Source organism: Micropterus salmoides, unplaced genomic scaffold (genome assembly GCF_014851395.1).
Source record: "Micropterus salmoides isolate LMB-PRFRI ecotype aquatic unplaced genomic scaffold, ASM1485139v1 Ms_hic_scaffold_1257, whole genome shotgun sequence".
Classification (NCBI taxonomy): Eukaryota; Metazoa; Chordata; class Actinopteri; order Centrarchiformes; family Centrarchidae; genus Micropterus; species Micropterus salmoides.
The window spans coordinates 1-12,974 of NW_024040327.1; the positions used below are offsets into that span (position 1 = coordinate 1).

At 41.3% G+C, this 12,974-nt stretch overlaps 1 long non-coding RNA gene across 1 annotated transcript; it reads right to left on the bottom strand.

The window, feature by feature from the left end:
* Positions 1-3,508: 3,508 nt before the first annotated feature.
* LOC119900117 lies at positions 3,509-12,625 on the bottom strand. Its single transcript, XR_005444006.1, has 3 exons — positions 12,331-12,625; positions 8,508-8,617; positions 3,509-3,561 (listed from the first exon to the last, which is right to left on the bottom strand). It is a non-coding gene; the product is annotated as an uncharacterized LOC119900117 (long non-coding RNA).
* Positions 12,626-12,974: the final 349 nt, after the last annotated feature.

Consider the following 12,974-nt stretch of genomic DNA (forward strand, 5'->3'; position numbering starts at 1 on the left):
GTTACATAACATGCTTAGTAGCAGAGGACAGAGGTGGGCACACACACAGCTTTCCTGCTGCCAAGCCGACAGAATAAAGAGATGGAGGAAGATGCAAAGTGGGGGGAGAGTAAAAGTGGTGAGGCAGGCAAGGAAATATGGACAAACAGAGAGGCAGAGTTAACAGAGACAAAATGAAGCAGTGGAAAAGGAAGTGAATGTGCATGTACTGAAATAACTTGGGCTGTGCGCATACACGTGTGTACCCAGAAAAGTCTGCCATGTCACCAGCGTTGATAATGCCTCCAGTTTAATTTGGCTGCTACATCAGGAGGTGCTTCTGTTGGTCTATACCTTTACCTACATCTCAACCTGTCCTTCAAAGGGTACAGAGAAGTACTGCATCAAAAAAACAGCAGCAGCATCACCGCCGAGCCTAAAATAGCTGCTGCACGCACCGACGCACCGGCCGCACAACACACTCCTGCAGCAGCACCGCTACTGAACAAACACAGACAGCTGATCCACATCCAATCAGCACACACACAAACAGACACACACACCCACACACACACCACACACACACACACACAACACGGAACGTATCCTTGCAGAAATACATGTCATGAACAATCAAAGAAAAACACCAAATATACAAGCAGTGGATAGTACCTCCACATTACACAGGGTCCACTCAGATGTACAGCAAAGACACAGCATCAGCAGATTACTCACAGCAGACAGAGCTCAGATTCATGGTCCACCCTCATCTCTGAGGCAGGGATGGAGGAAAATAAAAGTCAGGGGAGAAGGACTGAACTGACTGTCACAATGTAGAAAAACGGCAAAGAAAAACAGGGAAAAAGAAAGACAGAGGCTGGAGAATGACAGGCATTCCTCTAACTCCCGCAGCACCTGGGCTGTGAGTGGGTGGCCGGCAGCGTCACCGGGTCGCTGAAAACCTGCTCACGTCACACTTTTCATGAATGGAGCTGTCTGACGCAGAGAAGACGCGGCTCAACGAGCAGAGGAGGGAGGGGGTTGGGGGGCAGGAGGGGTGGAGCCTTCTGCACAGACTGAGAGGGAGGGGCAAAGGGAGATGAAGAGAGAGGAGAGGAAAAGAGGAGGAGGTGGGGCTGTATTTCAAAGCAGCACCAGCTGGGAACGCAGGTTAGGCTGCGGCGGCGTCTCTGTAAGTAGGGCAGACTGATGCTGCACGAGAGAAAATCCTTTTGTACTAAATCGCTATCTATCAGTTCCTCCATGCCAATTGTATCAACATCAACGTGACGACACACTGTATCCTGTATACTAGTGTGGGATATCAACTTGTGACAAAACATTTTATGTGTGTCTAGCCATCGATACAATTACTGTGTGCTGATATTTTATCATCAATCAAAATCATTCTATGTAATATCAGAAAATGCATGAAAAAGGCATGCAATGATGACATCTCTTGTTTTCTCCAACCAACAGTCCCAAAAAAGATATTCAGTTTACTATCTATAATAGAGAAAGAGATAAACTCCTCACAACTGAGAGCCTGGAACCACAGAACTGTGGTTATTTTTTGCTTAAAATAAATGATATAACCAATTAATGGGTTGTTGCAGATAATTTGGCCATTGACCAACCAATCGAATGCACAACTAATCGTTTCAGCTCTAAATACAAAAGCCACAAAGTAAATCTTTTATAACTGTCAAATCTGGTAAAACAGATTTTTCAACTGTTTCTATTTTTTCCAATTTGTTAAAGAACTACAGGTACAACAATGAGGAACTCTTTATGAAAGGGTTTACACGTTGTAACAAATGTCTATGTTAATGGCCATATATTTAATGATGCTTTATAAATTAGTTATAAGCCATTCATCAGAATAACTTCCTAGGTTCTAGGTCCTCTGGATCCTCCTCTAAGATGACACGCAATAAATGGTCATTTATGACATAGGCCTGAAACTGATCTATCTAAAATGATTTATTACCTATTAATAAAGCCACAAATTCAACTTAAACTACAAAAATGATGTAACCCAAGACCTTCTTTGCAAAATAATTTTTCATAAAATTATTATTTAAAATCTTGCGTTTATCTGAAGTAACATCCAACTTCTCACACAGAACTCAGAGCTGCTCCTGTAGTCAAATAAACTCAAGATATGTAAAGTAGCCATCAAGTTACTATGATTAACCTACATTTCACCACAGGATACAAAGTTCTGCACAGCTGTGCTTTCTCTTGGTAAGCTAATTAATATTCTACTGCAGACCTAAAGCTAGAGAGAATGTTATATAAATGAACGTCCGTTACATTCAAGCCCTTACCAACGAGTTCACTGAATTTGCAGAGTTTTTAAATCAGTGTCTGTGGAGACATTCCCGTGCTAGCACACAGGCAGTGATGTGTTTTATGCCGACCAGCAATGATTGGTTTTTCAGAGCTGAAGGGGGAGCGACTATAGTGAAAGCAGCAACTCAGTATGGCAGAGCCTATACATCATAGGCCTGCGTCAACAGTTTTGTGTAATAACTCTCACTGTCAGAAGGAGAAGACAAACGTTCTGCACTACAGGTTTAAGTATTCAATGTTTCTGCAGAAACATGAATACCTCATTTGATGTGTTCTCCATGTTTACACATACCAATATTGTATACCAATATCCGCTGAACCAATTTGCCACATTTCTCAAATCCCAAATCAAACCACCTTAGTCCATACTCAGGAGGAATAAGAACGTACAAGCTTCAGGGCTGACAGCTACAGCAGTTGGAGAAAAATCAAAAGGTCAGAGCTGGAATGTCAGAAGAACCGTTCTTTATTCTCACCAAAAGGTCATTTAATATCTTTCACAATCTCTCACACTCCTCCTGAATGTGCTGAATTAAAACCACTTCCTTCAGCCATCTCAACGCCTCAGCACATTTGTGTGGATGCTTCTGTATGCATGCATGCATACGTGTACAAGTATTGACCCGTCAGGTGGTTCCTGAGCATCTCACAGGTTTGCTGAGTGTGATCTGGGCTCTGGTTTGGTCTGTCTTGCTTCTTACCTGCACACACAGAGCAGGGATAAAGGTTCATATGGGCGAGTGACATGTTAATCTTTGTACAGACAGATAAAGATGATGCATTGAGTCCATAATGCACATATTGGAGCGAATAGAATGGTATTGCCATTTTCAGGGTTTATTTGACTGCTGAGTCACCAGATAATCAAAGAGCTGGAGCAAAAATGGGGTGCAACTCAGAGGTAGTGGCGGTCTGTATAGTGTGTGTGTTTGAGAGTAGTAATGGCAGAGACTGTGACTGACTGCGACTAGAGGGTGTATATCAAAAGACACTGATTGAGAGGGAAGGCCTGTGGGTGAAAGAAAAAGGCTCGGGGAACAGATGCTCCCCCCCATCCTCTCTTTGCAGTAAATCTCTGGGGAAGATGATCACGGGTGGGGGAGGCGGGGTTTGGGACATTGGAGCAGCATTGTCCAGTCTCCATCCTTAAGCCGCACCCCGGGGGACACTGCCAGAGGAGGTCTGGTATCCTGGGGCGAGGCTGAGGGGGAGGCTTCCAAACACGGCCTGTAAATGGGGTGACATGACAGTCAAATGAGTCACGGCGCAGATGGCCGAGGATGCTGGCTCTAATGGGACTGACATTAGGGAATGGAGAGTGTGTTCACAGATTGGTGGGATCTGTTAAAACGGCACCTTTGTGATGCAAAGTCCAAATGAACACAATGTCAAGCATTCTTCTGGCCCTGAAGAGAACAAGAGTGGTGTAACCGGAATTGCTATTCTGCCATGTTGCTGATACACACTCCTGTAAACGTGTACACTGCACACACAAAACACAGCAGGGGTATTCCCAAATATAAAGCTCCAGTTAAACATTGACAAAGAGAGAGCAATATCCATCCAAGAGCATGGATTTCAAATACCTGACCTGTTTGCTTAGCGAGAACATCTAGCTCTGCTCTATAGCTGAAATTCCAAAGGTCAGCAGATCACAAGCCAGTGTGCTCATGTGGAAACAAGCAAAGCCACATTGTATTATGAAAACAAGCCAGAGACACGCCCCGGCTAAGTATTCTTAAATAGAAATGAAAGACTTTTAAAGTCGTGATGATGCAGTCTAAAGGGACTTCATGAACCACAGCCAGATGTAAAACCACTTCCACCACAGCCCCACACAACATGAAGATCTTTAACGCGTCTGCTTTCAGCTTGATGAGACTTTTCTGTGCTTGTGCATGAATAGCACATAAAAAAGACCCAAATAAGGCAAAATGTCAGAATCTTCCCTACATGACCAAACAATTTCAACCCCTGAAGGACAATAAAGATATATTCTATTTTAAACAAATGGTTTCCTGTCTCATCACAAAATCAGGACATCTTTATGTGCCCCAAATCCTCGCTGTTCTAATATTCACAGGGATATTAGATTATAATTTATCAATTTGTTGTAGTGTTTTCATTTGCAGTATTGCAATTGACTCATCAAACCAGTGCTGATTTATGAAGATATTTATTTATTTATTTATCTAACAAATAATGTATCATAAGCCAACATAGAAAGCTTATTTTCACAGACGTTATAGTGAGCCATATCTGTACAAGAGAAAGGCTTTTATTTTAACATTTGATGTCATCTTCGCATTGGATTTCCTCCATCCTTCAGTTTTGCTACAAAGATTTTAATTCATTTAACTTTAATTACAAGTTTCAAATTACTTCGGAGGGCGACAAGCAGGGGAGCTGAAACCTGAGCTCGCTCATTTTCCACTTTGATTACAGCTTCTTCAGCTAGAAACTGGCTTTCAGCATATCTGCTGAGGAATGATATGCTGAGATCGCACAACAGTTATTTGGTGGTCATGAGAAAAACTAAAAACTGACGGCCTCTCAGGTGCTCCCAACACACCTCTTCTGAGCCAACCATCTGCCACATTTACTTGTGCTGGAATTACATGAACAAGATACCTACCTGACTACTTGTGGTGTTGCTGTTGCTTTTTTCAAACGGATTGTTCATTTGCAGAGTGTAGGTAAATGTCACAGAGGTGTATAAAGTCTTTAATGATCATTGCTAAATAACGTAAGTCTTTCTCACAGGCGTACGTGTAACCTGCAAACACTATGCTGTGATTATATTCTTACTAAAAATTGGGCTGCAACTAATGATTATTTTCATTGATTAGTTTTTTGGTATATAAAATGTCAGAAAATTGTGAAAAATATGAAGCAAGCATCCTCAAATGTCACATTTTGTCCACAAGAGTCTTGTGCTGTGTATGAATTTGGATACTTCCGAAGTATACTTACATGCAGTGTACACTATGTACTTGCGTAGTGCGTGAATTTCGACAGGGTAGTTAAATTCTAACTGCGCCCCTTCTTTTTAATGACGAACTGATACTGGGTGGACCAATATCGCCAACATTATACCTCATTTGTCCCCGCCAAAATACCTGCCAGCTTGCTCACTTGACTTCCATTCAGTTTAATAAAAAATTAATAAAAATAGCTGTACTTTTACTTGCTTGTGTGTGCAGACACAACCGCTGCAGCTTTCTCAGCTGCCATTTTCACAAGTTGGTAGGTTGGTGGTCCCTCCCCTTCTGCTATGTAGTCAAGTGTCCAGCGTTCCACACTCTTTTTTAAACTTTTTGACCAAGTACACCATCAAGGTACTCAATAGTGCACTGTATTTTGCCATACTTGTCAGTATGAACGCACTTGTGCACTCAAAATAGCAAGTGTGAGTATGGAAGATCAAGAATTGTGACACAGCTTCAGTCTTTCAAATATCCTTATTCCAGTGGTGGCCTCCCTCTTCAGCCAGTCAGTCCTCCATGTGCCCTGGCTTTGCCTCCAAGTGCAACAGAGCTGTAAACCACACTGGCTCAGCTCGGTTATACACACTCATTACTATTTCACCAGCAGCGAACAACAGCGCCGACAGCTCCTGTGTCCCCCGCATTAATAAGAGAAAAAGCACCATCGCAGCATACAGTGGTTTACCTTTACAATCTGCCATCACATGCAGCAGCCTGGTAAACACATGCTGGCCCGCACACACAACTATGATTACAGACAATTAAATAAGGCTTCCATGTAGGCTGCACAATATATCGCCAGAACTCGTCATCGCAATGTGCTCTTGCGCAATAGTACATCGCAGAACAGTGCCATATCAAGCGAGTCAAATTAACTCAACCACCTCAACTTTTTTGCTGCTTGATAGAAAAGGAAACTTAGACAGTTCTCATTTTCCATCAGCAATTGAAGTAATCTGGTGAAACTTCCTGTATTTTTCATATCGCAATATATATCAGAAAAGAAAAATATTGCAATGTTCGTTTTTTCCAATATCGTGCAGCCCTACTTCCATGGTGGTCTGTTCAGTCCTACAGTAGGTCGATATGTTCATACTGTGTCCCATCATTATAAAAAATCTTTTATATAATAAAAGCGCTGGTGGAAGAAGCAATAAAATTTAACAATTTCGCCACAAAAACCTCTCCAATACTAGTGACTCAGGGATTAGTTTTTTTGTTGTGACCAGTTTTTTCATGTAACAGTTTTTGTTTTAAATATAAAAAATTCGGTTAAATTTTATTTTAAAGCAAATTCTTTTAATTAGTTTAAACTTTTATGGGTTTTTTGCCAACCAGCAAAACATTGATATTCTGTAAAAACCTTGTTCATATTTCCAATTTGGGGAAGTATTATCTAATCATCTTCAATGTGTTACTGACTTAAAATAAGACTGCTTTTTATAGTTTCTGAAACGCGAGATTTTGGAGATATCACTTTATATTAGGAGCTACCAGTTGTAACTTTTCCTTAGCAGATTTTGGTATGCTGTGCTAAGTACCGATAAATTGGCAATGAAGACTGGCCAGATTTGTTCTCTCCTGTATTTATTCTGTGATCAGAAAACTCTTTATGTTGGCAAAGTACTTGTACAACTACTTGTACTTAGACAAAAGTGAGAAATGAGAATTTGGTGCCTTTTTTTACATGAAAAAAAGTGGTTTGTAGATAAAATATTTAAAGTAATGAACTGAAAAAACAGAATTTGCTAAATAACTACAGCCTTCTTAAAATCTAGTAAAATCAAAAGTCTCATATTTTCGTCATAAAACTGAACTAATAGTAGAAAGTCTAGTAGGTAAAATGCCCACTTCTAAACACTTTGCAGTATGGTACTTGAGTAGATGTACTTCAGTACAGGTTAGGCATGTGTACCTTGTGTGACTGCAGTGTAGCGGAACCTGAACCGAAACCTCTAAGATAATCAATGCGATAAACTTGGTAGTATGTCCAAAGCAATTTAACTGTCAATAAAAGCCCCTCGCAGCCGCTGTGATTGGCTTAAGGTCTATTGTTGGCAGTGCAACAGTCTGTCATGGTCTACACAGATACTTCTAGAAGATTTCACTCAGTCAGAAAACTGAATCAAACTAAGATTCATTGCGTTCACTTTCATGCAGTAGGACATGTCGGTCAAAATATGGCAGTGAGCTGGTAATGAAGATATATCCTTATTACATTTAGCTATACTGTATCTTCAAAATAACACAGTATTACACTGCCCTGCAAAAATGCAGCAGCTTACAGCACATTATTGAGGGAAGACCGGAATCTTACTTTAAACATTTGTTTTTACCAGGGCTGCCACCTAATAGTCGACTAAACAAACAGGAAGCTTCTGGTCTGAGACGTGAATCCAACACGTAAGTCTATTAAACCTGCATTCTATAGAAGGAGGAATGCTGCCAAGGAGCGCTATAAAAAATCCTGGTGATTATGTGATGTGACAGTGTGTAGTTAGCACTGTCACACTTCAACCAAAGGCTTTTTTGGTACCAACTGCAATCCTATAATTCACGCATCCCATATCCAGCTGGTCGGCCGTTCAATAATAGAGTAATGAGTAATTGGAGGGAAAAAGTCAGATGAGTCAGATGAGAATAGACCGGTCCTGAGTATGCTGACCTCATGCGTAAGACCAAACTGTTTTGCCTAAGATCTATGATAGAAACAGGCCGGCCTGGCTGATTGGTTGGTTTTTAACAAAAGCTTGCATGGATGAGTGAGTCCCGCACACAACAACCACTGATTCTGGGAGACAGATAATGTTTGTGAGATTACTGTGCCGAGCCCACCAACAACCCACAGCCTGACCAATCCGCACTGACAGGAAATTACATAACATGACTGTTCAACACTCCCGGAGGATTCAGCCCGCACCACAACAATCTACCTATCCTGGCTCCCTCTTTATCGGGAGGAAAGGAGCAAACAGATGAGGAGCAGCAGACAGGAAAGTCTGGCTGTGCAGACCTCTCTCCCAACTGTATGTACCTGCTAATCCTGAGCGTGATTTGTGGGATTGCGTGCAGAGCCAGTCTTAGATAACACAAAATGTTTATTTCACCAAAGATAAGTACAGAAGTGGGAGGAAATGGGACAGGGATGTCATGTTCACATACACTTCACCTCATACTTCCACATACCTGGAAGGTGGATACAAGAGAGTTTGGGGCTGCAGTGCGGGTTGCAGGCAGTGGTGATCTGTGTGACAACCGTGTAGCTGGGCGTGTATGGTGCTGCTGCCAGTTGCTCACTGGGGTCAGAAGTTAGAGAAATATGTGAGGTTACAGCTGTACAGAGGCAAGAGGAGACTGCAGGGTAGAGCACACACTGTAAATTAAGTATGCACTGAGCACAGCTGCTTGATTATATGAAACATTTAAACCTTGATTGTCATAATAATCACTGTTTTTCTCATTTTGCACTCACATAGTCACTAGCAGTATTTATGTCACAGCAGATTTTCCCTTGAGAATCACAGAATCCACACTGGTCATCATCAATCATACAGTTTAAAAACAAATTACTACCAAATCAATAACAACCCACTTATAAGAAATAAAAATGTTGGAAAAATGTTCCTCTCTCACAGGAGGTCTGTGGCCAATAGCATATTGCAGATATACTGGTATCAGATATATCGGTGAGGAATGAGTAATGACAAGCTTTTTAATTTCAACTGCTCGGTACAAATCTTGGTCACCACTTTTTAAAAATAAAAACTGTAAGGGGTCTTCATCAAAAATTTTCAATTTTCCGTATCAATTATTGTTTTTTAATTCCAAAATTGTAACTGATTCATCATTCATCAACTTTAAGATGTTAAAAAAAATATGGAAAATACCCATCTTTAAATTACTCGTTTTGTTTGACCAACTGTCAAAGCCCAAAAATATTGAATTCACAGAGTGTATAAAACAAACAGAGAGGATCAGATTTGAGAGGACGAACCTGGAGGGAGGTTGACAATTTTGCTTAATAAATTGTATTAATGCAATTTAAATGTATCACCCAATGTGTAGAAACTTATCATTGATCCATGTGTTCTATGTGTTTCACTCTGTGTCCTAGTATTACCTCGTCATTGCTCTGAGGCTTTGCTGGAACTAAACTAAATGATCATCAACATTATGTTGCCAATGCTATATTTCGGACGATAGTTTGTTTAGGTCATGTGGTACATTAGACAACCATTACTCATGGACACATAAGAACACATTATACTATGCTCTATGAGTACAGTACACGCCTTCTATTAATATATTATTGTACAGATACATTCATCAGAGGTCGGGGATACTGCAAACACATTTTCAAGCAACTACACACACACACACACACACACACACATACACAGAGTACGACTTGTGCATTCGCTCTGGTTCTTGCTCTCCACTCGTGTGTGTTAATATGCTCCCCATGTGGCGCTGCAGGCTGTGGTAATTATAGAAACTCAGCTGGCAGACACATCACAAGAGAGAGGTACATTTAAAGTCATGTGCAGCAGCGTGGATACAGTACATGTATACAGGCACATGATCCAAAGCGCGCGCGCACACGAGCACACACACACAACCGCGAAAAATGGTTGTATAAAAATAATCATCCATGTTAACTGCATTGTGATCAAACTTTCTTATGTTGAATCCCCTGTAAAGGTTTATCATGAATGTTTGGTCACATTTATAATTTCAAAGTTGCAGATAAACTGTTTAATATTCCCATCAACTAACATATAACCAGCAGACGCAGACCGCTCCGGGAAGTAAAGCCTGCATTATATTAGTGGCAAAGCCCAGGCACACTTAGGGTTCAACAATGCTGCTGAGCTGATCAACCCCCTTACAGTCACAATTGTAATGCCCCTGCCCAAATATAAAGAGATGTGGGGCTTAACCCACTTCTCAACAGAATCCCAATCCTCAAACAGGCTGACCAGCGCAACGTCTGCCAGTGTGTCCAATAAACCCTCTTGCAAACGACAAGTCTATCTCCACGAGAACCAACAGAACAGAAGATGGGAGGGATGCACCAAAAATGAGAAATATTAGCCGAAGCAGAAACTGAATTTAATGTAATAATTTGCCGAATACTGAACACCGAACAAGTACATTCACACTTTTTCCATTTATTATTTTTTTTAACATTGCATAAATTAAATAGTCAAAATGTGCTTTTTACTCAGTGTTTCCCACAGGATTTGGAGAGACTATAGTGGGTCGGTCCAAGGCCCAAGAACGTCCATTTACTTTTAATGTACACATGATGTAATAAGTTTTGTACTTTCTGTGAATATAATCCAATTAATCTTATTTCCATACTGTATAGACAACTTATTTTGAAAACCGGACGTTGTCACATGTGTATCCTCGCGCTAAATTCATCAAATCTGACCCAATTTGTCAAATAATGTTGTATGTGGTTCTCAGCCCAATCCCAATGTCCACCCTCAAAGACTCACAGACTTTGAGGCGCATTCCCGGGAAGTCCGTGAGGGCTTAGAGCTGTCCCACTGTCAAACCGTCAAGTGCGTAAGGGCTCTCTCGCGGACATTTTAAGCGCTTTATAGCCCCTTTTCGTAATTCCGCATTTCTGCAGACTTTGGCTGAGGGAACTGCCCACAATTCATAGCGGTATGACGTGAAACACAGGGGTTACCAGGGGAATCCCGGAAGCGAGAGAAATATCACGGCAAATCCGCGTTATAAGAGAAGAAGAAAACAGTAAACAAGCATCGACACCTTATGTTAAATTGTTGTTTTCTTAACTTAAGATGGTGCATAGAACACATGAAGTCAGAGGAATGCAATTACCTTATTACTCACTTCGTTTATTCCACTATTTATTTTAGTTTTTGCTTGATGATGCTATTTGAGTCTATGTATTTGACCAGCAATAGTATTATTGATTAATTATAAATATATATTGACATTTAGGCTACCTCTCCTCCACTCTGTAGGGCAAGAGCCTGCAGGACTAAAAAATAAGGCAAGGCATTTTGAGCCATTGCAGCCCCTTGCACTCAATCACTTTTCGAGTGACGTCAGTAAAATTTGTGTGGGTTTAGGGTTTAGGGGGACATTGGGATTGGGCCCTCGTATCGCCTAACAACACTTCACAGCGGGGGCGTAGCTAGACTCTCAGCACAGTGGGGCGGAGCTTCATCGTGGGCCCACCTGGTCATATTATCCAAGTTTACATGACCCCAGACTCACTCCGAAAGTCCACAGAGTCTGTCTGCTTCACTGCTGCCAGAGCAGCCTTTCTACTAAATGTTTGTGCTCACACCAGAAGCGCTGCAGTGCGTCCATAGACTGAGTGTGTCAAGGAAGCGTCCCAGCGTCAGCAGCACAGAGCAGATGAACGGCAGGAAGTCAGACACAGAAACGGCAGAAAATTCGGTTAAATTTTCAAAATAAAATACCCATTACAGACTTCCGATCGTATATATCAACAATAAACACAGTTGTAAATCAGACAAAAAAGAAACACTATGTAGCCTACTTAATCATAGTAGAAGCTCAAAAGAAGCACTAATCACGACATCAATAAAATCTAAACATGTCGGCAAAGTCCGGCAGGTACACTCTTATTCTGAAATGCTCCCTGTGGTAGTTGCTACACCCTCAAGACGAGAAACGAAAGCGATCCACAGAGAGCTTTGAAGAATGTAAATTGCTGTAAATTAACCGCTGCGCACACGCAGCCTAAGTCACTCCCTCAGAATTCCCATGATGCATAAGGGTGAAGGGAGTTTTGTTAAAATGTACCAATAAGTTTGCCATTTGTTTGAAATACAAATGTTACTTTATGTTTTATGTTTATTAAAACGTGTCTCATTAGAATCTAGTGTGTTTGTTGGTGATTGTCATTCTTGTGGTGGTTTTATCATTGAAACCAGGAGTGAAGGGACTGTTTCATTTGATAAGAGCTGCTGAATTCTCTTATCATAGCGTGTAGTCGTACCGATATTTTTAATTCGTGTCCACTACAATCAACTGAGCTAAACGTTGTAGTCCACGTAGTGGGCCCCCTACCAGCCGGGGCCCTGGGTTGGTTGTCCCCATGCACCCACGCTACCTTCGCTTATGCTTCACAGCCTCTCTTCAGGTAGGACTCTCATACTGCAACACATGTCTCTGTAATGACAGAAAATGACAGGATAAAGTCGCTAACCTGTCAGTTTGCACTAGTGATATGCGGATCGATACTAAAGTATCGATATTTCTGATACTGACATTTCCTGCTCTAGGATCGATACTCATATAAAAGGATCGATATAAAGTCAGTCATTTGGAGTGTGTTTTATTATTTATTAGTATCTTACTGTCACCAGGATGGTCTAATTATACTCGGTTGATAGGAACTACTTTTCCTTCCGCCTGTCAAAGTCATGCATGCGCTGCGGCTCTGTGATGGAGCTTCTTTGAAGTGAGCCGCTGCAGCCCTTTACATTTCCCGCCTCTGAATACTGACTCTGGCCGACTTTAAAAGCAGTCACGTCTGTATTTTAGCTGTGAAGGTAATAATGTTGCTCTGTGTGATGTGTGTGCAAAGAGAGTAAAATACTTGGCAACAGCGCAAACTTCGCTAAACATCTGAGATTAAGT